The following is a 25,348-nucleotide window of genomic DNA, read 5'->3' as shown; positions in this document are numbered from 1 at the left end:
CACATTCCTTGGCTTTCTTCTTGTTGCCAACATACCTGAAGAAACCCTTCTTGTTACTCTTGACATCTCTGGCTAGCTGCAGCTCCAGGTGCGATTTGGCCCTCCTGATAACATTCCTACATGCCCGAGCAATATTTTTATACTCTTCCCTGGTCATATGTCCAACCTTCCACTTCTTGTAAGCTTCTTTTTTATGTTTAAGATCCGCTAGGATTTCACCATTAAGCCAAGTTGGTCGCCTGCCATATTTACTATTCTTTCGACTCATCGGGATGGTTTGTCCCTGTAACCTCAACAGGGATTCCTTGAAATACAGCCAGCTCTCCTGGACTCCTTTCCCCTTCAAGTTAGTCCCCCAGGGGATCCTGGCCATCCGTTCCCTGAGGGAGTCGAAGTCTGCTTTCCTGAAGTCCAGGGTCCGTATCCTGCTGCTTACCTTTGTTCCCTGCGTCAGGATCCTGAACTCAACCAACTCATGGTCACTGCCTCCCAGATTCCCATCCACTTTTGCTTCCCCCACTAATTCTACCCGGTTTGTGAGCAGCAGGTCAAGAAAAGCACCCCCCCTAGTTGGCTCCTCTAGCACTTGCGCCAGGAAATTGTCCCCTACGCTTTCCAAAAACTTCCTGGATTGTCTATGCACCGCTGTATTGCTCTCCCAGCAGATATCAGGAAAATTAAAGTCACCCATGAGAATCAGGGCATGCGATCTAGTAGCTTCCGTGAGCTGCCGGAAGAAAGCCTCATCCACCTCATCCCCCTGGTCCGGTGGTCTATAGCAGACTCCCACCACTACATCACTCTTGTTGCACACACTTCTAAACTTAATCCAGAGACACTCAGGTTTTTCTGCAGTTTCGTACCGGAGCTCTGAGCAGTCATACTGCTCCCTTACATACAGTGCTACTCCCCCACCTTTTCTGCCCTGCCTGTCCTTCCTGAACAGTGAAATGTTGAACATATGAAATGTTGCTGTTTAACGTCACAACATAAAGAAAGACAACAGACAGTGACATCTACTTCCTGAGCAAATGCAAGAAACAAATCATCATCCCCAGAAGACTTACCATCTATAACCTTCTGGCCATTATATATAACTACAAATATGCTGACGATCTCTTTAGAAGACCTCTGAAAAACTGAGAAACCATCTCCTGAACCTTACGTTCTCCAGAAGAGACCACCTCAAACAAGAAATCACCACATGCTCTCACACGCTGCAAGAGAAAAAAAAAAACCAGGCAGCTTACTGAGAGATCATGAAGGAAACCCAAAACAACTATTTAAAAAACCCTGATGATAGCCATCCAGCAACAAAAAATGGAACCAGCTACAACAACTTCACAACCAACAGGGAACATCACCTCTGGGAGAAACCAAGACACCATAGCCCACCACATGGATGCTATACAACACCCAGGGTCACCAACCTATCAAGATTACCCCTAACCAGAACTGAAGTATCAGTAATCTCGAAGGGATTGCATTTCTGCTCCACCACAAAACCTGATACCATACCAACAAATGGAGAACTAGAAGAATACTTATGCTGACTCCACCTCAAGGAATTCTTCACAACAAAGATGACAGACACTTTATCCCCACCAACAGTCATAAGGGGTACACTGCAATTAAACACACGTAGCTGGCCTGTGCCAGCTGACTCAGGCTTGTGGGGCGCAGGCTAAGGGGTTATTTATTGCAGTATAGATGTTCAGGCTCTGGCTGCAGCCCATGCTCTGGGACCCTCCCACCTCACAGGGTCCTAGAGCTCTGACTCCGGACCAAGCCCAAACAGCTACATCACAATTAAACAGCCCCTTAGCCTGAGCCCCGCAAGCCTGAGTCAGCTGGCATGGGCCAGACATGGGTTTTTAAGTGCAATATAGACATACCCAAGAAAAAGGAGTCATCTGACTGTACACCCCTCAGCAAATGAAACCACGCACTGGATCATTACATTGATTGCTTCGGGGGGTGGGGAGGTGGAAATCAATGGTGAAATCAACAAACATTACAGCCACCACAATCTCTCTACCACCTAGAGTATAGTTATACAGTCCTTGAAATCAAGCCACCAAATAATGATTAAACCTGCAGGGGAAAAAACGTGTGTGTGGGGTGGGGGGGATAATAATAGTCCTTAATCATGATGACTGTGTCAACAAGGCCAACAGACAAATCTCTGACACCAATTACTATAAAGAACTCAAAGAAAACCCCACACCATAATTCACACAGGAATTTAAAGATATCCTCAAATCTTTCTCCAAACAACTCCAAGAAAATCTCTACAACCTCATCCCTTATGTAGCTACATGTTTCCCAAGATACACAAACAAGGGAACCCAGGCAAACCCATCATATCCAGCCACAGCACTCTGACTGAAGGAAGATCAGCTCTCATAGAAACCATCCTTAAACTACTCACCACACACAGGGCCAGCTTTTTCTAAGACACTACCAACTTTCTCCAGAAAGTCCACAACATTAACAACCTCCCCCAGAACACCATCCTTGCCATCATGGATATCACTTCCCTATACACCAACATCTCTCACCTTGATGGCATCACTGTCTGCCTCAAATACATACAAGACAATGCACAACGCTTGGAAATTCACCCAAAACCATCACCAAACTCAACCAGTTCATTCTCACCCACAATACCTTCACATTTAACAACACTTTGAGCAAACCATAGGAACACGCATGGACACTAGGATGGCTTCCCAGCATGCCAGTCTCTTCACAGGCCACATCAAGGAAGAATTTCTGGAAAAATGCAGCATGAAACTAATGATATAACTGAGATACATCAACTAACTTTTCATTCTCTAGACAGAAGACCTAAATTACCTCACAGATTTCCACCACAGGATTCAACAATCACCACCCATCATCATACTCTCTCTGGAACACTCCCACACAAGCATCAACTTCCTGCACCCACAATTAGCTTAAACAATGGAACCCTACAAATGACAATACACAAGAAACCTGCCAATCATCACATTTACTTCCACAGATCCAGCAGCCACACCAGATACACCAAAAAAAAATCAATCCATTATCTACAGTCAGGCACTCAGATACCACAGAATTTGCTCTGACGAGAAAGTCCAGGATACACAGCTAAACACACTTAAAACCACTTTCACTAAATAAGGACACTCCACCAGAGAAGTAGATTGCATCATGGGATATTTAGGTGGCCCTTTCCAAAAGAGCTGCTTCAATACAGGAAAACAAAAACTGTCAACCGCACAACCCTAGTTGTCACCTACCACCCCACACTGGTTGTTCTCAGTCAGGGCATTTTCTGGACCTCACCTCCAATTAAGTCTATCAACCCTTCAATTTTAGGGCCTGCAGTCTGCTTCAGTTGCCTGGCTGTTTTCTTGGAGATAGCGTGGTGCAGGGCTATTACTCCTGTGCTAATCCAGGACTTTCAGCCTCCCTTTCCTTCTCTTTACTCCCTCATTTATAGCAGGCTTTGTTTCCTCTGTTGAGTGCAGCTGTGGGTGCCTGCCTCCATGATTGGCAGCTCTGGCAGCTGCATGGGGGTGGGGGGGTGATCAAGCTGCTTGCTTGTAAACAGGAGAGGATCTCCTCCTGCCTCTGTCTACGCTCGGTATGGGGTTTGTAGACCCCATCACACCAAGGCTGAATTTGTCCCAGTGATTGTGGTATGCCAGCTGATGCTCAGTATGGAGCAGACTCTGACAGTTCTGTAAACAAGAGTACTAGAACAATTCCATTGGGTGTGTTGGGATTTGCTTCTCACAAGACAGTATGCACTACAATTTCAACTGGATACAATATTCTTCACTTCCTGTCCTAAACTGTTGTGCAGAATGTCTGTGTGATATTAAATGTGGCTGTATTTGTGACAGACGAAGCGAGTCCTACATGTGTATAGCCACAGACTGTTTATCTCTGTGTGTATTTGCGGGAGGAGGCAAGGTTAGAGAGAGATGAGCTTTGCTATATTTACGGATGAGAAGCATTATATAATTGTAGAATATCATTTTTGTTAAATGCTTCTCCTATTTATTTCTTTTAATTTATATTTTTGTTTTTCTTTGGCTCACCATAATGACATCTGTGCTTCTTGACTAATGGATTCTATCATCATAAGCAAGAATTATATCCTAATTAGTTATTCTATAAATAAATGCCTCACTTTTTCTGCAGAAGATTATACAATCAATTTTTCCTTCCAGTATTTTGCATTTCCCCACGTCTATAGGACATTGTGTTCTAATACTCCCAAGGTAAATTCTCAGAATCAGAATCCCAGATGTTTTCAAGTTTTTACATTCTGAGTAGAGCTGCAAAAATACTGCAAAAACAATTTCTGTGAATATTTGTCTGCACTTCTAAAAGAATTCACTTCAGCAGTGCTGGGGTCCCTTTTGCATTCACTTCTCACTCACATACTAGCAAAACATGTTTATTGACAGGAATATTGGCCAAAGTGCAACCCGCCATTGTAGCTGACACCTGGGATTGAGGTGGGGATTGCTAAATCTGAAAGCATGAAACTCTACAGCTTGAGTTGGAGCCAGGCTCTTTACTAGGTGCATATACTCTGCAGATCAGGTGTAGGTAGTACACAGTAACCAAGGGTTGTAAAAGCACCAACATTTAACTGGATATTACACAAAGCAGATTTCGAATTTGTATTCTTTCAGCAGAAACTTCATTCTGAGAGTTCTTGTAAACAAACATGGACTAGAAAAGAGCTATGTAACTTAAGTGTCCAGTTAAACCACGCAAATGCATGAAAGGAACTTTTCACAAATGAGCACCAGATAGATAAAGAAGAATTAGCTGAAAACATTGTTCAGCTCCTAACTTCAAAAGACAAATTTGAGAAAAATCACTATCTGTTCACGGACAATTTAAACAGAAAAAGAGGTGTCACTCTTCAGATAAATTATTCATTATGAATTATTCACCCAGCTCTGACTGACTGCTCCAGTCCATCACTATTACCTTACCTGATCTCTTCATGCTGCTAGGAGGAAAGAAGTCCAGCATATTAACAAGGCTTGCTAATCACCTGTCAGGATTCCCTCCCCACTCTGAGCTCTAGGGTACAGATGTGGGGACCCTCATGAAAGACCCCCTTAGCTTATTTCTACCAGCTTAGGTTAAAAACTTCCCCAAGGCACAAATCCTTCCTTGTCCTTGGATGGGTACTGCTGCCACCACCAAGTGAGTTAGACAAAGATTCAGGAGAAGGAGCACTTGGAGTTCCTGTTCCCTAAAGTATCCCCCTAAGCTCCTTCACCCCCTTTCCTGGGGAGGCTTGAGAATAATATACCAACCAAATAGGTAAACCAGATTCTTAAAAAACAGAACTTTATTATAAAGAAAAAAAACAGAACTTTATTATAAAGAAAAAAAAGTAAAAGAAGCACCTCTGTAAAATCAGGATGGAAGGTAACTTCACAGGGTAATCAGATTCAAAACACCTAGGATTCCCCTCTAGGCAAAACTTTAAAGTTACAAAAAAACCCAGGGATAAACCTCCCACTTAGCACAGGGAGAATTCACAAGCTAAAACAAAAGATAATCTAACACATTCCTTGCTATTACTTACTATTTCTGTAATATTAGATATATCCTTTCAGTAGGAGCTGGATTACTTGCTTGGTCTCTTCTTTTGTCTCTCGAGAGAGCAACAAAAGCCCAAAACAAAAACCTTCCCCCACAGATTTGAAAGTATCTTATCCCCTTATTGGTCCTTTTGGTCAGGTGCCAACCAGGTTATCTGAGCTTCTTAACCCTTTACAGGTAAAGGAGGGATTTTATGCTACTCTTAGCTATATGTTTATGACATCACCTAATGAACTCTATGATCAAACCGCAAAAGGCAACCTTCAGAAACATGCACTTTGACTTAATTATCATGTAATCTTAGGGCATGTTTACAAAACAGAGCCACACTGATTTAATTTAAGGTGTGATTTTTTTTACACCAATTTACTGAAACTGGGTGCAGAAGGCTATGTAGACACTTCTATTTGGGTTTAAAAAACATGTTTATTTCTGTTTATCCTAAATCAGTTAGGAAGAGACTTACATTAACTGAACTAAACCACTCTTAAACCCAAATAAGAGGGTTTAACTAAGCCAGTGCAAGTTGTGTGTAGACAGGGCCTCTTTTTTCACATGCAGTATCAGAGTTCTAACTCGCTGTGTGAAGGCCATGGCAACATGAAGACCTTCATGTCATAAAAACCTCCATCCGCACCCTCCCCAACACACTGCTATATTAATCTTGCTTTAAAAAATCTGAAATTGTAGGTTGGGAAATATAGGGGACCACTACTTTGATCTCAGCAAGGTCCAATAAGAAATTGTAGTTCCATAATAGTTCCCCAGTAAGGACCCAATGCAACCAAAACTTAAAGTTGTGCCTTCGATTCCAATTACCCAAGTGCTTCAAAATAGGCACATGCTTAAGGGCACTGTTGAGCAAATGGATTTACTCACAGGTGCCTACCATCTACAAATTAGACCTCTGAAAGGTGTCTCAAAAACTGAGGCATTCAAAGTCATTAGACATTTTGGAAAATCTTGGATCATGTTTTCACAATGCCACATAGTTTTCTGATGGGTGGTATTTGCTTTGGGAGTTTTGGGGTTAACCGTAGTCAGAATTAGAATATTAAATGCCTTTAGAAACATGCAGTGTTGTGGAACAATAAACCACGCCGACCTCATCCTATTGAACCGCATCCCCATCCAGCATGGCATCATCAGTCTCCTCTCTGAATCGCTTCATTGGCTTCCTCATCCCGTCCACATTCAAAATTCTCTTTCTCAGACGGAGACCTGTACAACTCCTCGTCTATTCTCATGCTCCTTCCTACTATATTACTGTTACTGGTATTACAGTAACAACTCATAGCCCCAGTCAAGACCAGAGTCCCATTGTGCTAGGCAGGGCCACAAAGTGATTTTGTGGGGCCTGGGAGAAAATCAGAAATGGAGTCTTCCTATCCTTCCAAAAAGTTACCGCTGAGGCAAGGAGAGCTGGGGGGAGGGTTGGAGAGGAAACCTGCCTGGCACAGCGGTGGCTCCTGTCCCACAGAGCTGGGCCTGGCTCCCCACTCCAGGCATTGTGACCTGGCCATAGTGTCACAGCGTTGCTCAGGTTTGGCCCTGCCACATCTCCAACATGACAGAGGGGCAGCTGGGCCAAACCTGAATGGCATGGCAAGCTGGTGCACTAGGTCAACAATGTCACTCCCTCAAATGTGACCTGGCCTCCCCTCCATCATGACTGAGGGGTGATCAGACCAAACCTGAGCAGTGCTGCAACTCAGATTACAGTGACTCACTCAGTTTTGGCCCGCTCACCCTCCCCTCCATCATGACAGAAGGTCACCGGTCAAACCTGAGTGGTGCTGTGACCCTGTACACCAGGCTGAAATGCTACTAGGTGTGGGGGCCTTCTCAAATGGGGGCCCCATGGCAAACTACCCCCCTATCACCAATAGCCCAGGTGCTAATTACTGTACATAGTACACACTACAGGACACCTAGTAAGAGACGGTCCCTGCATCCCCACCAAAAATCTTGATTATTAACGCCTTAAAGGCAAAAAGTGGGAGAAAGGAGAATCATTATCCCCATTTTTCACATGGGGAATGGACATACAAAGAGACTAAATGATTTGCCCAAGGTCATGCAGGAGGTCTGTGGCAGAGCTGAGAACTGAACGCCTGAGTCTCAATCCAGAGCCATAACCACAAGAGAGCTCTATCCCCCTTTTCCCTGGCTTCTTTTGCTTCACTGAGCCCTTTTATAAATTCATAGATTCCAACGCCAGAAGAGACCATTGGGAACACCCAGTCTGACATTCTGTGGAGCATAAAACTTCCCCAAAATAATTTCTAGACTTTTAGGAAAACATCCAGCCTTGATTTAAAAATTGCCAGTAATGGAAAACTCTTGGTAAATTGTGTTTTACAAGCATTCCAACACTCCCACATCAGTAATGTTTCACTAAAATAACTCACCCTCACTTAAGGTATACTTGTGATACAGAGGAAGGAATAAGCCACACTTACTAAATCTACATGTGCTGCTGTTAATATCACGGATATAAAAGGACCTGGAGCCATTAGAAAGAAGCTCATTTTACCCCCTACAGTGGATGGGCTAATTACACTCACAGTTAAATTTACTCCTTATTTTCAGCCTGAATCTGTCTATTTCAATTTCAGCCATTGGATTGTGTTCTACTGTAGAGCCCATTATCAAACAGTTGTTCCCCATGTAGGTATTTTTGAATCCTCTCCCACCATTATTTTTAGGAATTTTTCCATGCTGTCCTTTATGCTTGGAAATCCCACCTAATACAAAAGGCCATTTCCTCAACTCCTTCTTGCCAATCATACCAAGCAAAACATGCATGTCAGTGGCCGATGAGCGTGCTCTGCACATCCCAGGAGGCACTCAGCACCTTTCAGCACCAGGTCCAATGACAAAACTATGCTCTGGGTCATCCACTGAAATTTGTGTCTAAGTTTCTGCATCTTGGCAGAAGATTAGACTAGGTGACCCTTGCTGTCTCTACGGCTCCAAGACACATTCTGAGTGCTTTAATAAATAATAATTGAACCAGCATCACATGATGTATCAGACGGCATATGTGATGTTTCTGCCACAAACACCTCATCACTGAAACATTTAAACAATTATCTGCCAATCAGAATGGGAGATAAACACATACACTCTTTTTTGGATGCCACTTCTGGTTTCCATAGTAACCATTTTAAACCTCATCATCTCTCAATTAAAACCTCTTATAATTTCTCTATCCTTATGGGATTATTTCTGGTTCCCATGGTAATCACTGAAACCTCATGATCTCTCAGCCAGAGCCCCTCAATCAGGGGTTCCAGCCAGTAGCGATGTCCTGCTGCTGGAACAGTCAAAAGCCCAATTCTGCTCCCGTTGAAGTCAATAACAAAACTCCCATGTAATTCATGATGCAGTGCCACATAAGAGAATGCCTCACACATCTTTGTCTTCCTCAATTGTCCTCTGCTCCTGATTCCATCTATCTGAGACTCATTCCAACACTGCATACCATTCAGAACTCTCGGGCATCTTTTTCTTTTTAAATCAACCTGCCACAGAAATTATTCCTCCCTCACCCTACAAATGTGGACATTCCCCCTCAAAATTATATTGGTCCAAGCCCTGAATTGGCAGGATATAGTCTTGGATGTGAAAACACCACCCATAAATTATGGATTTTATGAATAATGTTATGTATTGGTGATTATACAGGCTTAGCTTCTGTTTGCTACACAAGAAGTCCATTTCCATGAGTCGCCTTCTTGTTAAAATGTGTTGCGTTTCCAATTAATGGCTAGTTCACATAGAGAATTATAGTTTACTAATGTTACCAGCCAATGGGGCTATGCCATGAGTTCAAACAGAGGAGGTCTGCACTGCAGTGGTGAAGATCTTTGGCTTTAAAGCTTGCTAATGAGCCATGCAGAGAGGGTGCTACATATGCTTCACATAAAGATCAGTTTTCAGGTTGAGAAATTAGATTCCAAACCACTGGCCTACCAGAAAGCTTCTTCTTTCTGAGGTTGGCTAAAATAAGAGATTCCTCCTCTCAAAAGAGAGGTCAGGTTATTATTTTATTAAACATTACTCATAGACTCAAACCTTTTTTACTTTGGTCTTTGACTTAAGTCGGGACAGGCTGAAGAGTTTCCCATCTGATCTTGTGTGGAGATACACTCCATCTTTCATGTCCTTAAACACAAGAGTTCAAGAGTACCGGGAAGAAGATTCCAAAGAGTGTAGGGGCAAGAACGCATCCTTGCTTCACTCCGCTTTTCATCTCAGAGCTGTCCAAAGTGGATAGTTGCTTTCATGTTGTTGTGGAATGAACGTATAAGACTTACCAGGGTTGTTGGGCATCCTATATTTTGTAGTATTAAAAATAGACCTTCTCTGCTGACTGTGTCAAATGCTTTGGTTAGGTCCACAAAGGTGATGTACAGTGGTCGGTTTTGCTCTTCACACTTTTCTTGGAGTTGTTGCAGAGAAAATATCATGTCTATAGTTGATCTTCCAGCCCTGAATCCGCACTGTGATTCAGGGTACACATGATTAGCCAGCTGTTTTAGGCACACTAAGATGACTTTTGCGAAAGCTTTTCCTGCTACACTTAGTAGCGAGATACCCCTGTAGTTGTTGCAGTTGCCCTTTTTGCCTTTATTTTTATACAAAGTGATGATGTTTGCATCACGCATCTCTTGTGGTACCTCACCCTCTTTCCAGCATTTGAGTAACAGCTGCTGAAGATATGGTAATAGGCTGTCTTTCCCGCCCTTGAGGATTTCCACTGGGATGCCATCTTTTCCAGGAGTCCTGCCACTTGATAGCAAATCAATGGTCTTGCTTAGCTCTTCTACAGTGGGCTCCACATCTTGCTCTGGCATGACCTGTGGAGTTGGTATTTGGTCCAGTGATTCAATGGTGATGTTTCTTTCTTGTGCATATAGCTCTGAATAGTATTCAGCCCAAAGAAACAACTGCTTGTTTTTATCTGAAATGATTCCACTGCTGTGCAATTTGAGAGGGGCAACCTTGTTGACAGTGGGACCTAGAGCTTCCTTCAGGCCGTCATACATGACTTTGAGGTTTCCTGTGTCTGAGGCTGTCTGTATCTCTTCACAAAGCTTGCTCCAGTAATGATTTGCACAGCGTCTGCTTGCTTGCTGCACCTCAGTTAGTGCTAATCAGGGAACTTCTATTTGCTGATGATGCTGCCCTCGTAGCTCACAGTGAAGATCTACTACAAGAACTCATGGACTGCCTTTCAAGTGCCTGTCCAGCATTTGCTCACACCATCAGCATCAAGAAAACTGTTCTATTGGGACAGGTGGTTCCACAAGATCCTTCAATTACCTTAAATGCAAACCAGTAGAAGTAGTCCAAAAGTTCAGCTATTTAGGTTCTACAGTGACCACCAACCTCTCACTGGATGAAGAACTAAATGTTCACTTTGGAAAGGCTGCCACCACCTTTAGCAGACTCACTAAAAGAGCATGGAACAACTCAAAGCTTACCATCAAGGCCAAATGCTAGTGTACCAAGCTTGCGTCCTCAGCACTCTCATGTACGGTGGGGAAACATGGGCAACTTATGCTTATCAGGAGAAAAGGTTAAACAGTTTCCACTTACACTGTTTACGCTGCATACTCAACACCAAATGGCAAGATAAAGTCACCAATGCAGAGGTTCTTCAAAGGGCAAATTTACCAAGTGTAACAGCCCTGCTCAAGCAAAGACGACTGTGCTGGCTGGGCCCTCTGAGTAGGTTGGAAGACAACACATACCCAAGGACATGCTATGCAGGGAGCTATCAGAGGGAACAAGAACAGGATGTCCCAAGCTTCACTATAAAGACACATGCTAGCTTCGCTATAAAGACACATGATATGAAGGAATTTGGAATTGCTCCTGACCAATGGGAAGTCTTGGCAAGTGATTGTAACAAGTGGCACCATCATCTCCATCAGGGTATCAAAGTCCATGACAGGAGCTGGCTCCTACAGCTTGAAGAGAAAAGAGCCTGTAGGAAGCAAACAGCTCCCAGTCAAGATACATACATTTGCAACAACTGCCAAAGATCTTACAAATCTTGGATTGGAGTATTCAGTCACATGAGACATTGCAAACCAGCTACATCATAGGCTGCAATTCCCACCGTCTCTCACAGATGAAATGATGCCAACATAGACTCAAAGACTTTAAGGTCAGAAGGGACCATCATGATCATCTAGTCTGACCAGCTGTTATGAACCCCTAACCTCTACAATACAGCTGGTGGGTTTAAGGAACTGTTTAATATTACTACTACTAAGCAGAGTATCATTTTATTGTGTAGCTTTATAGAAGTTTGAAACGATAAAGAGCTAAAGTTATTTTAAAAATTCCAAACAGAGCCCGGTGGTGTAACAATGTCAGAACTTGAAGTGAAGTTCTGTTGCTAAGGCCAAGTCTACACTACCACGTACATTGACAAAACTTATGTCGCTCAGGGGTGTTAAAAATACACCCCCGAGCAACATATATTTCACCAACATATGTTGTAGTGAGAACATGCTCTGTCTGCATCTCCCTCCAACATAGCTACCCCCACTCATTGGGGGTGGTTTAATTATGTCGATGGGAAAACACTCTTACAGCGATTCAGCTGCGTCCATACAGCTGTGCCACTGTAAGCTCTCTAGGGTAGACTTAGCTAAAGTATTTATAACCACAAGGTATCAAGAAAGTCTCTGAGTTTTTTAAATACCAAACGGGTTAGGAAGTAATTGAATATTTGATAATCATTAACTGAATACTAGGATCTATGGTATATCAAAAGAACTGAATATTTGGGGTGTATGTTATATCAAAGACTGAGGGAAACATTTAATTTATATTTTGAAACCCCACGGTGAAATAAAAATCTTCAAGGGAAATCCAATCAAAGTATCAAAAGGAAAAGAACAACCACAGAGGCTTGTTAGCAGCTTGATTAGACAAGAGATCCCAGCTTAAAAGTGAAATAAGGGCAATCAACAATACTAAACAGGTGCTCATGCACCAAAGAGGAAAAAATTTAAGTGTGCCAGCTGAGTGCAGCAAACACCACAAAATTACACACTTTACAAAAACGGTACACCTCCTGAAGAGCCCAAACATTAGAATGTCTGCAAATGAAGCAGTAAGCCATCTATCTCGGGAACCTATATAGCTACAGTTGCCACCCTTCTGAGTTTTACCTGGACAGTCCAGTTTTTGGCTTCTGTGTCCGGGTGTCATTTAGGGTTGCCAGGTGCTCAGTTTTTGATCAGAAGGTCCAGTCAAAACGGGAACTTGGCAGTGTCTGGTCAGATGTACTGACCAGACACCAAAAGTCCGGTTATCGCAGGGTGCGGGGAGGCGCCAGGTCACTAACCAGTGCCAGCCACTGCTCAGCCGGGGCTGCCTCCTACCCGTAGACATGCTCCTTGTCAGGCTGCAGCAGCTCCCATCCCAGCCCCAGAGCATAGGAAGGTGGGGTGGGAGGAGGGAGATGGAGATGTTCCAGCAAGCAACAGGGCATGTGTGGGGTGCGGAGTGAGAGATGGGGGTGGGGCTTTGAGGGAAGAGGCAGGGAAGGGGTGGGGCCTCAAGGGTCCAGTTACCAGCAATTAGAAACGTGACAACCCTATATATGGCTCCCATCTGAACACCTCAAAGTTTTACTATATTTATAATCACAACACCCCTGTGATGTAGAGAAGGGGTATTATCCCCATTTTACAGATGGGTAACAAAGACACAAGTGACTTTCACCAGGTTAAAAAAGTCTTTAGCAGAAGAGAGACTTGAACCCTTCTCTTTCAAGTCCCTAGTTACTGCCCTGACCACTACACCACTCTTGTGCTCACCTCAGCCTACTGCCATATAACCCTTCGTCCCTCAGCCTCACCCCACTTTAACTTTACCCCCTGAAAAATACTTCTCAACCTGATGGGAAAAAGAGGGGGGAAGAAAAAGACAATTTTTCAGATCACATCTCAAACTCCAGTTGAATGTTTGTTTCTTAAATTGCCTGTGCTTAGCAATGTTTGCATTTTAAATGGTCCCCAGCTAGACTTTGAAATAAGAACTGATTGAGGTGAATGAGGTGGTAGAATTTACACCTCATTGACATAAATGGGCTATTAGGGAATAGAATTTACCCTTTTCCTTGATGCTGTTTAGCCAGAGGTAAACTTCAGGAAGGCTGAGTTAACAGGACAATCACACATTGACTTAATTACTTTGGGAGTTTTGCTCTGAGCCCACTTTTGGGAACTTTCTACAAGGGCAATTCCTACTCAATTTGCTCTCCATGTGTAGAAACACTGAAGTCAATGGGACTCATGCAGCACTGTAAACCTTATATACACTGGGAGTTTAGTCACCATAGCTGCACTGATGCAAATACCCAGTGTAGACACAGTTTACACCAGTATTGTGTGGTTTGGATCAATGCAGCTTACTCCAGTTTGAAAAGTGAGCTGCACTGGCACAAATCACATTTACATTAGGGGTTTGTTCCAGTTTAGCTGCACCTGTGGTTAAAATACCCGTGTATTTGTAGACAAGGCCTGAGTTTTAATTCCAGTTTCCAGGACTCTTTTTCTTATCAAAAGTGGGACAGATTCTGATCTTTGTTACCCAGGTCACTTGACTGACATCTGTGTCAGTGAGGTCAGAATCTAGCTCAACTTTTCCTGCTTTTCGTAGTGCTTAGCAAAAATGTTCACAGTTTAGCTAGATCTGCCTTATAAACCACCTTGACAATTCTCATAATTCAACATAATAGGGCTCTTTACAGAAAGAATTCAGTTACAAGTGATGCAAGGGGATGGATTTGATAACCTAAGAGGGCCTAATATCTATGAAAAATTCAAATTCTTGACCCCTTTTTTATTCGTCTGCAATTCCGTTCATTCAGGAGGAGTTATACCCTGAGCTTCTAGGAGATTTCTCTCCGGTAACTCCCCAGATCTCTTTGCTAGTCAGTATGCTGCAGCATTTTCCTAGTTAGCATATTCCTTCTTTATATTCTTTGCTTCAAAACTCATTATTCTACATTTATCTGCACTGAACTGATTTTGTCATCTTTTTTGCCCAATTACTTAAACTATCTAAGACCTTTTGTGTCTAACTGCATTGTTCTTCATTATTTACCTTTCCTCCCAATATACTGTCACCTGGAACTCTTGATTTCAATACCATCCAAGTCATGTCTATAAATAACAAAACACTTAAATATACCAAGGCATTATACTTGTCTTGAAATGCCTCGCCAGTTTAGACATGAAAAATAAACACCATTTCTGTATGTTTTACACACCTTCATATGATGCCTTAATTTCTCTTTCAGGTACCGTCATCGCTGGCACATATTGAAGTTGCCGGTGCAAATGTGAATTTATGAGCTGACTGTCTTAGCTGCACGGATGAAGGGAATGTTTATCCTTCTAACTGGACCCACTAGGAACAGGTTGAAAACTAACCTTACGCTTATGTTGATGTGAGTGACTCTTCTTGTGAGCTAGGTCCTCCTTTTCCATTCTGTGGCTGCTTTCTGTTCCACAATATACAGACCCAAAGCCCTGCTGATCAGTTCAGTAATCTATTCCACAAGTCCGTTTTTATTTACAGAAAAACCCTTCTGCCATGTGTGGTCGGCAGCAACAAGGCCTGGGTTCAAATGTCTACAGGTTCCTCTTAAAATTAACAAACACCATCAGTTTGAGACTCTACTCAGGAACTTGGGAAAAACCTGACCAGGCAATACTTTACCACTCGCAAGCACAGAGCCTGTGTATAACACAAGGAAAACTCTAGTAGGTGATAAAGGAACACGGCATTGTCTTAGGGCAAACACAGCAACAATAAATCCACAGTATAGCCATCGGAATAATAAGTAAAACGGTTACCCGCACAGTAAACGTCAGCAGTAGTCCTTTACTTCAGCCCCCCATGTGAATATATGATCAGCAAACATCCCTTTGAGATATCACGTCCCCCCACCCCACTCCACTCACAGTTTGGTGTCAGTGAGTAGCATAGTCCCAGAGACTGGAGTGCTCTCGTGCAGGTCTGTCTCCAGCCACGAGGGGAAATGCTGAGGCTCCACCATCCGCCCAAGGAACTTCAGCCATATTGGTGGTGTGTAGGGGAGCCCTCACCAGCATTCACTCAGCTCCGTTGCTGCTATCTGCAGCTTCAACAAAGAATCAGCTCCCTGCAAAGCTGCCTCTGCCCCTCATCTCTGTGCTGCGTCTTCACAAAGCCTCCAGTGGAAGGGGAATCAGTGGCATTTAGGACCCTTGAGCTGGCAAGAAGTGCATCCTTGATAGCTGCAAAGTAGACCCCCCCCCTCACGTCAGCCTCACTACGCCACCAATTCTGAGTTTCTGTACAGTTCTGATGACTCCCCAAAGAGTCACTTGGAGGAATTCTGGGTAGAAAGCTTATGCAAATGAACTCTTTCTGTAGCAGCACTCTCCCCTGCTGACCGATAGATGGTAACAGAGAGCTCCTTCCCCTATGGAGGATCTGTGTATTCTTTCCCCTGTTCATCAACACATGGTAGTGAGCTCCCTACCCTCTAGAGCAGAGTTTCCTAACCCCTGCAGGTCCCGACCTAAAAAAGGGTCACCAGAATGTGTCAAAGAGTTGTGGGGCTGGCTGGGCTTGGCTCCCTGCCCTGGACATTGCAACCTTGTGCACAAGGTCACAGTGTCACTCAGGTACGACCCAACTGCACCTCTCTCGTGACGACGGTGGGCCAGCCAGGCCAAATTTGAGTAAGGGCTATTGTGACTCCATGTGCCAGCTTGCAATGCCATTCTCCCAAATTTGGCAGGGCCAGATCCCCATCAGGGGAGCCAGGCCAAACCTGAGTGGTGCTGCAACCCCGGAGGTCGCAATGCCTGGAGCAGGGATCCATGCCCAGACAGCCCTGTGGAAGAGGAGCTGGGAGAGAGCATTCGAGGTCTGCTTGCATTGGATGCAGCAGGTCAGTCTGGGGTATAGTAGGGCAGGCAGGGATTCTGGGGTCCTGGATGCTCCCCTGAATCTGCCCCTTCTTCTCACAGGTGTGGGGAAAAGCAGCCTCCTGGTTTGGTTTGCAGGTAACATGTTCTCCAGTAGGTAGCAGCCACGCAATATACTCCCTATCCTGCAGACAGATGACATCTCGTCTTCCATACCCCCCGTCTTGCTGTCCACTCTCCCCAAAATAGCCCCCCCGCCAATGTATACCTCCCCAACTGCCAGGAAACTCCCCTTCTGTCAGACCACCCATCCTGGCACCCAACCCCCGCCTCCCCCCCAGATCTTCCCTCACTGAATCCTTAGCCTATTTTGTCCCTCAACTCCTTCCCTCAGCCTCCCCACTTTACCCCCAGGACCTCAAATACCTGCCACCTCTTTACCCTCTGCCACCATGGGCTGTGTGAGGAGGATGTGTATTTTTGGGGAGCTATCTGCTTGCTGCCCCTTCCAGAAACCCTTCTGCCCCATATTCTTCCCCAGTCCCTCACTATACCCCCACATGCCTTTGCCCCCCTAACTCCCTCCTCACTAAACCCCAGGCATCCTGATCTCCTTACTTTGCCTCCAAATCCCACCATCAATACCTCCTACCCTCTGCCCCCCATGAACCTTGTCTGGGAACTGTATGTTATTTGTGGGGTGCCCTGGCTCACCACCTCTCCCCCCAGTTGTTGGGACAGGGGGGTTTTCCAGCTGTTCACATCTGTCTGGAGCATCTGAAATCCTAGCACCTACTCTCCCCTGATAGAGCATGATGGGGCAGAGGGATATTGGCTCTAGGGGCATCTCTCAAAGTTTAGAAATGGGTCCTGAGCCCAAAGAGGTTGGAAACCAATGTTCTAGAGCCACAGGCTTTACACCTAGATTCCAGAAAAGGAAAGAATATACCTTAGTTAATCTGTAATTTTTCTTCTTCAAAACATTTTAAAGGCGATTTCGGAAGGGAACCAGACTTACAGTTGTAGAGGTTAGAAATGGAAAAGGCCTATTAGGCCACCTAAACCCAATCTCCTGCAACTCAGGATTGATCAGTATAGTATATTTTCTAGTGCCTTTTCTGGTGTAGTTTTCAGTGTCGGGGCTTTCACCTCTTCCCCTGCAATCTTCCGAGTGTTGTACAGAAAGAGATCATCACCTCTCTCCATCTGTCATAATGGCCTAGGAGATCATACGATAGACATCTTCCCAGATAGACCATTTTTCCGCAGCAGAGATCCTGTACTGCACAGGATGTTACTCAACCGTACCCCCTTTACCATCACATGGTTTTGTCTCTATCTTCAGATATGTTCAGATGGAAATTACAGATGGAAAAGAATCACCAAGACACATACATGCTGAAACAATGTCACCACAGGATCTTACCACTGTAGCCCTTGCCCTTCCTTAGACACAAAAAATCCTGCATCTTGGCAGGGAGTTAAACTAGATGACCCTTGCGGTCCCTTGTAACACTATGGTTCTTTGATTCCCTCTATTTACTACTCTCACTTACTGGATCACATTCAAATTGGGTTCCAAGGCCTTCCAGGGTAGGGCCTAGATATCATATCTATTTATTCTCTCTCTCTCTCTCTCTCTAACCTAATTGTGTGCTGTTTAAATAGCAAGTAAATAATCATCATGAATACCTGTGAAGGCTGAGGGCAAACAACACCTTCAGTAGAGAACAGTAGATGCTGGAGACACGTTCTTCACTTGGGGTGATCAATAAGTTGGAATCTTTCACTATTTGCTGCAATCCACTTCAGTCTCGACTCCTCCTTGTGCTTCTGAGTCTCTGGTGCTGCTGGGGAAGTGCACCTAGAATGTGGAGGGATCCACAAGGAAGCATGGACCCTGCCCATTCCTTGTGGGACATCATGCTCAGCATAAATTCCACCAAGCCATGTTAATAAGCGATAAGGAGAAGCAGCATTATAATGACTACATTACTGAAAGCTATTGGTGAAATCTGTTTAGTCTTCTTGAAATGTGATGTCTGGTACTAGCAAGTAGCAGAAGTATTGAGCCACACACTTTGGAGGAAGCCTATTAGTGGGCTTAAGTTCCTTCTTCCATATTTTGTCAGGGCCAGGTTGTGTATAGGATCACAAGGGCGGGAAGTACAAGGAGCCTCACGGCACCTTGTATTTCCATTCAACGGACAGGCACGAGTGCAGAACCTTCTTCCCAACACTCCCCCTGGGTGCTAGCCAGCCCAAAAGGGATGGGGAGTACTGGAAAGAAAGTGAGAACAAGGCCCTCTCTTCCCTCCCTCTTACCCTACACACACCAACCACAAAGCTGGAAGAGCCTGCAGGGGGAGAGTACTATAGCCTATTAAAGGTTGTAGCAGCAAGCATGCTCTCCATGAACACCAGGGATTGTCACATAGGTGTTGCAATGATTTCAACTCAGCAGCTCTACAGCCCAGAAATTTCTGGATGAGCAGGTCTCAGCAGCAGCCCCCAGGACACTTCTTGGCAGTCTGAGCTGATGACCTTGGAAAGCTGTTCCCACCTGCCACCGCCAGAGATTGCCGTTTCCAGTCTCACTCTAGGCTGTAGTCGTGGGCATATGCAGACAGACACTATGGTCATAGCAACACTAGAATCTGGGACCTTCAGCACTACAAATGCAGGCAAGAGGAGACTGAGGGAATGACAAGCAGCACCCTGGGGAGAGTAAAGGGCACATGACAGGAGACTAGGGCTGTTGCTGACCAAGTCTCTTGCTCCCACACACCCCAAGGATTTTTCAGACTCCTGTACTCATCTGCAGGAAACTCCCTGCCTGATTGGCCGCCTTTCACCATTCCCCTAACTCCTGAGAAGGGTGACCAATCAGAGCTGCTCCATGCACTGCGGGAGCAGGCAGAGTTTCCAATCCCACCTCTACGGTGATGGGCCGGGAGTGCTTCTCTGTGCCACTGCCCATATCTTCCATTGCTGTAAAGACAACAGGGGCAGCTCTGGCTCCCTGCTGGGAGGAGGGGAGAACATCCTCCCTGTGCTGCCCCCTCCCCTTAGGCTTATAAATTTGAGAGGGTAGTGTTAGAGAGCTTATTCCTTCACTCTCCCACTTCCCTGGTCCTTCTCGCATGAACAGAGAGCAACAATACCCGAAGTCCGAAGGTGCAAACAATTCGATGTTTATTGGGGTGAACTTCCAGCAAGCTTAAATACAAGTTCCTTTTTTCTTATTTTCGAATCCCAACTTACTTCCTGTTTGCCCCTAATTTATATAGTAATATTCTTAGCTATACCTTAACCAATCATTCTACTGAAATTTAACTAACCAATCCTAACATATTGTAACATGATTAGCTAACCAATTATATCCCACCACCTTAATTAGTTTACACCCAGCAAAATTAATTATACAGCAGACAGGAACAATCACAGAACCAGACAGAGACCATGCCAATAAAAAATAGCAAAGTGGGAACTATAATGACAAAACAATACAGAAGTGAGGATTTCACATCCCAGCTATTGATAAGTGAGTTCTTGCCAGACAGGATGCTATCAAACTAAGTTTCCTTTTACATTTTCTAGGCACTTCCCTTTCTCTGGAGGTGATAGGAATACAATCCTGTCCTGATAGTGCCTGACAGCCCAATAGCACCTTATTTCAATGTGACTAGTTTGGAATGTGAGGAGGTGACTGGTCGCTTCCCAGCTTATGGCTGCCTCTGCTGCTTAGCCAAAGGCCTTAGCCTAAGAACAGGGCCCCAGACTGTCACAGTAAGAGAAGGCCCTTACACCAGCAGACAGTGATTTTGATTCTTTCTTTTATACCTCTAGAACTAGCCAAGTGATAAGAATACCCCTAAATTCTTAAAGTACAGGCCTTTGCAGACAGGCCTGAATATCTATATCCTAACAGGTAGAATGAAAATGGTGCATTTTGGAGGGAAGAGGGTGGTAACCTCCCTGCGCCCGTAGAGTCCTGGAGCTCCCTGCCCGACCACTCCCCACTAGGCATTCACTGCTCAGGGTCTAGCACACGATGAGTCCCAGAACTGCCTGTAATCACAGCACTCTGCCCAGGATAACCCAAACTCCCCCCACCTCCGTCACCCATTCCTCCCAAATGCCACGGCATCGTCCCCTCCTGAGCAAGATGAAAAGGTGCAGCAGCTGGTTCATCCCGCTACCCTCTGCTCACCGCCACTGCTCAGGGTGTCTAACCGGAGATTGGGGGGGAGGGATTGGAAGAGGGGGAAGTTTAGTTTCTTAAAAACGAAAATTGGCAGGTAAGCGCACATGTACACACACACACAGAGCTGCTTCCCTTAGCCGTAATTCCTGACTTGGAATGCTCCTGGGACAATGCATCAACAGGCCACCGTTGACCATGGGCTGTGTCCTGGGAACATGGTCTAGCTTTTCAGCAGCAATACAAGTGACCTGATTTTCAGAGGTGCTGAGCATCAACAGCTCCCATGGATCTCCAATTTCAAAAGTTGGCCCTAAATTATAAGACCACGACCACCAAGTCCATGCCAAAGGCCCATCATCAATTTTAAAAAACAAGGCAGCTCTTTCCTTTGTTCATTTTTCTTTCCTGTCAAGTCACAGCTACTGTAATGGTAATTTTTTCTTAAACACCCACAAACACAAAATCAATAAAGGAGACTATTGAAAATGCACCTTTTCCCTTTCACTGTATACAAGACTCCTGCAGAAATCAACAGTGTGGTTCTTAATAAACAAGTTACTTTGCTAACTGGGCATAGTCAAATAGAAAAAGAGGAGGCACTGACGGGCTGCAAGTTGCAGCACCAGCATCCAGTCTGTTTCAAGCCTTGATTTTTTGAGTTCTGAACTTTTCGTGTTTGTTTGTTTGTTCTTTCACGGCCAGTGAAACAAGTTAATGGGGCTAGAAAATGAAAAGCCATTTTTCTATTCTGTATTTTAATAATTTAAGGGCCCCTCTAACGACCAAAACAAATATATTTATCATCACACACAAAGCCTCTAGGCATGGACTCTAAAAAGGCACATTAGTGGCAGTGCAGCTGGGGCCCTGTTGCTTTGCAGCTTAATTTAACTCGTGCTTTTCTTTCATTTAACACCTGTAGGTCTAACGTTGCTGAATCTTTGCAGAAAAATGAAATAAAACATATATTGAGGCAAGTCATCCCCGGGTGAAATTCTATGGCCTGTAGAAAGAACAGGAGGACTTGTGGCACCTTAGAGACTAACCAATTTATTTGAGCATGAGCTTTCGTGAGCTACAGCTCACTTCATGGCCTGTGTTATGCAGAAGCTCAGACTAGATGCTCATAATGGATCTTTATGCAATAACAAAACCCTCTCTTCAACCAGAATCCTATTGACAGCTGGACTGGGCTGTTTCATCCACTAAAAGATAGATCCAAGACACCGTGTGCTACTAAAGGCATACCCTAATATGTTGTCAGTATAAGAAATTACATGTAGCAGGAGGCAGCCCTGCAGACTACGGAACTGGCATAGTTATAGCAGAACAGAGTGCAGAGATACCTCATCGTATAAGAATTCTCTCAGGCTTTATTCCTTCAAAAGAAGCCTTTTGCAGTGGAATTTTGTAACAACAATGGGTTTGGGCAGCTCTTCCTTTGGATCATTATGTCTAAAGGAGCAATACATGGAGAGGCACCAAATCGTGAAGCAAGCATCAGATGTCATAAAATGGAATCAAACTAGCATTTTTATACAGAAGCACTTTACATGTTAGCAGGAAACCTTCAGTGGTTTTCAAACTTTATAGGCTGCGTGTCCCTTTCCAAATAATGTAGCGTACTGTGTAGCCACATCTGAGACAGGGTCTTGCTATATCTATGATTAGATTGCCAAGTCTTACTAAGTATAATGCGTTGTCTGCCATTACAGGATTTTTCTTACATACCCCCTAACAAGAGCTCACATACTCCCCACGGGTACGCATACCCCAGTTTGAAAACCACTGCTAGAAGGTAGGTTAGTAAGCATTATTAATCCCATTTCAAAGATAGGGAAAATGAGGCAGGGAATTTCAGAGATTTGCCCACCGTCACACAGTGAAGCAGTGTTCAAGTCAGGATTAGAACGCACCAGTTCCTCGCTCCCAGAGCCATGCTTAGACAATTGACTCAAACCACTCTCTTTGGCAGGAAGCAAAACTTCCATCTCACAAGGACAAAATGAGTTTCTCTGGCTATTTTAATGCCTCACTGGGCTAATCAGGATATAATTGGCTTTAGCTGCAAACCGTAAGCTATGATGTAATTTACTGTACCTGCAGACAAGTTGTACTCAGAAAGGAGTGAGCACTCTAGCTGCTTTCAAATACATCAAAAAGATCTCATCCAGATCCATAGAATTGGTCCCCACTGAGCAGCATAAGGAAGAGGACAAATACATCAACATCGGTGGGAACTAGCTTTGCAAATTATGTGTTCATCTGCAAAGCAAAATGATCACAACAAACAGTGATAAGTCCTAGATCCTCCATGTCTAATATATGTTGTTAGCAAACTCAGGACAATGTAGGTCTAGATACATGAAATGACTTGGGAGCCTGATTATGCTGTTCATTACCCCAGTTTCACACTGGTGTAACTTCATTGGCATCATCCCTTATTTATGCAGGGGTGAAAGCAGAATCAAGCCCTAGGTCCATCAATGGCTATTAGCCACGATGGGCAGGGATGGTGTCCCTAGCCTCTGTTTGCCAGAAGCTGGGCAACAAGGGATGGATCACTTGATGATTACCTGTTCTGTTTGTTGTCAGAAGCTACCGGTGTGGTGCTCTGCTCATGTTCGGTGATGATAATAGTCAGCTGCGTGCGTGTTCCCCCTGTGTACTGTCTCAGCTCTGTGCAGATAGCTAACACAGCAGACCCCGAGAGAACCCCCAATGACCACAGACTCTAGTAAGGTACGAAGGCACGTCAGCCAGGTTTATTGCTCAAACAAAGCACAGTGATAGTTCCCCATAGGCTCTACAGGGCATACTACAAATTTGTGCTCCCTGGCAATGGACTCAGCTCAGTCAGTGGCGGGACTTCCCACTGCCCCCTAGGCTGGACAAAGACACCACCCCAGGGATGCGTTCTTATACACAGGTACAAACAAGTTATACAACGCTCTTGACGTATTGCGGTGCAACCCCTTTATGTAACTATGCACCACCCTTCTACGTAGTGAGGTGCCACGTCTCACCTTGTACATGTTGGCTCGAACAAAACAACTCTATCCATCATACTAGCCTTTTGCCCTGTCCTTGTTATCTATGTGGACGGTATAGGAATGTTCTTGTACCATTTGTATACAGTTCTGGTATCCAATACACTTTAGATATATGTTTATGCAACATCAGCCTTCTCCTTGCCAGCTTCTGTGAGCAGGGCCTGCCTCTGGCTCACAGCTTAACTTTGCTTTATGTTAGCAAAGTCTTGACCATTACTTTAGCTCAGGCCTTAGGTCTCATACCGGGCCTCTGATACCAAGGGTTTATGTTTCAGGGCCTCATCTTACTACAGTCCCCCACTTTTTGTCTTTTTACGGGGAGGATGTTTACCCATCGTCCCGGAAAAGCATAATGCATGGACGAAAGATAACTCCAGTGGGCTAAACACTGTGATGTGGTTACCTTATTTTTCCATCCATACACTCATGCCCCATCCGTCCCTTAGTCTGCACATTCCCTCGTACAACTGGTAGACCGATTTTATCCAACTATTATTTTGTAGTCCCTTGTGGTGGGACTGGGAATGTTAGGCCCAGGACCATGACTGAGGAATGTAGTGTTATGATTGAGCCTCAGAGGCACTCCCGAATCATTAATATCTATGAATAATATGGATATGGCGTATATATTTGTGGCACATATGTATAGTATGTATGTGTACATTTAACAGCACTTTATATCCAAGCATAACAATTCTTTTCCAATCTGGTGTTGTAGTTTGGCCCTTGTGGTACTGCAGATAGCAACCCACTTTTATGAGGGCAATTACAGTTACCATCTGTATCATTATTAGCAGTAGGCTGAGTGTTTTGAAATACTGGGCTAGGGATTGTGATCACGTGTCCCACGATGCTATGTATATGAGAAGTAAAACAGAAATTTGGAGTCGTGATACTACCACTGAGGCCATTATATGTAAATATATTGTAATTAGTTAATACACAATACTGTCCATCCATGTTACAGATTACCCTTACTGCTGGTTGTCACGCTCTGGTAAGCTTCGCTGGGCAGGAAACAGAATTGGCTAGTTTCTCTGATCCATTGGTTGAACTGCACTGTGATACACCAGTAGTTGATGTAGATCCGGTTGTTGCTGATGGCTGCTGTCTTCCAGATAACCACCTGAATGGGCAGTAACCAATTTATCAAATAGTGCGGTGTCAGGATGCAGTACTGGTACCCAGACACTGAGCAAGACTGTTTTGAATAACAGGTGCCTTAGTTAGGAGGCAGCGTCAGCAACCCAAATTATGACTGGTACTAACAGGGAATTTGTTTACCCAATTTGTAGTTACTGTGTAACTTAATTTCTTTACCAATTTGTTTTAACTGCCTTCATGTTGTTTGCTGCCGTTCATTTGTTACTGTTTACCTGTGTGTTGGTTAAACAGTTGAGCACGGTTGGGCACATTGTAAATGTTGTACAGCAATAATACAATACAGCAATAATAAAACAGTACAGTGATAATACAGCGACAATACGGTTGTTTTTACACAGTAA

At 44.3% G+C, this 25,348-nt stretch overlaps 1 long non-coding RNA gene across 3 annotated transcripts in view; it reads left to right on the top strand.

The window, feature by feature from the left end:
- Positions 1–25,348, top strand: part of LOC140906331 (uncharacterized) — a 104,450-nt gene that overhangs the window by 16,099 nt on the left and 63,003 nt on the right. For 2 of the 3 annotated variants that reach the window (XR_012157067.1, XR_012157066.1), the window contains exon 4: positions 14,963–15,112. The exons of the other annotated variant lie outside the window; for it this stretch is intronic. This is a non-coding gene — a long non-coding RNA (uncharacterized LOC140906331). The remainder of the gene's footprint in view (positions 1–14,962; positions 15,113–25,348) is intronic. 3 annotated transcript variants of the gene reach the window in all.

The sequence above is a fragment of the Lepidochelys kempii genome, chromosome 2 (assembly GCF_965140285.1).
Source record: "Lepidochelys kempii isolate rLepKem1 chromosome 2, rLepKem1.hap1, whole genome shotgun sequence".
Taxonomy (NCBI): domain Eukaryota; kingdom Metazoa; phylum Chordata; order Testudines; family Cheloniidae; genus Lepidochelys; species Lepidochelys kempii.
This window is presented reverse-complemented; position numbering and strand designations above follow the sequence as displayed.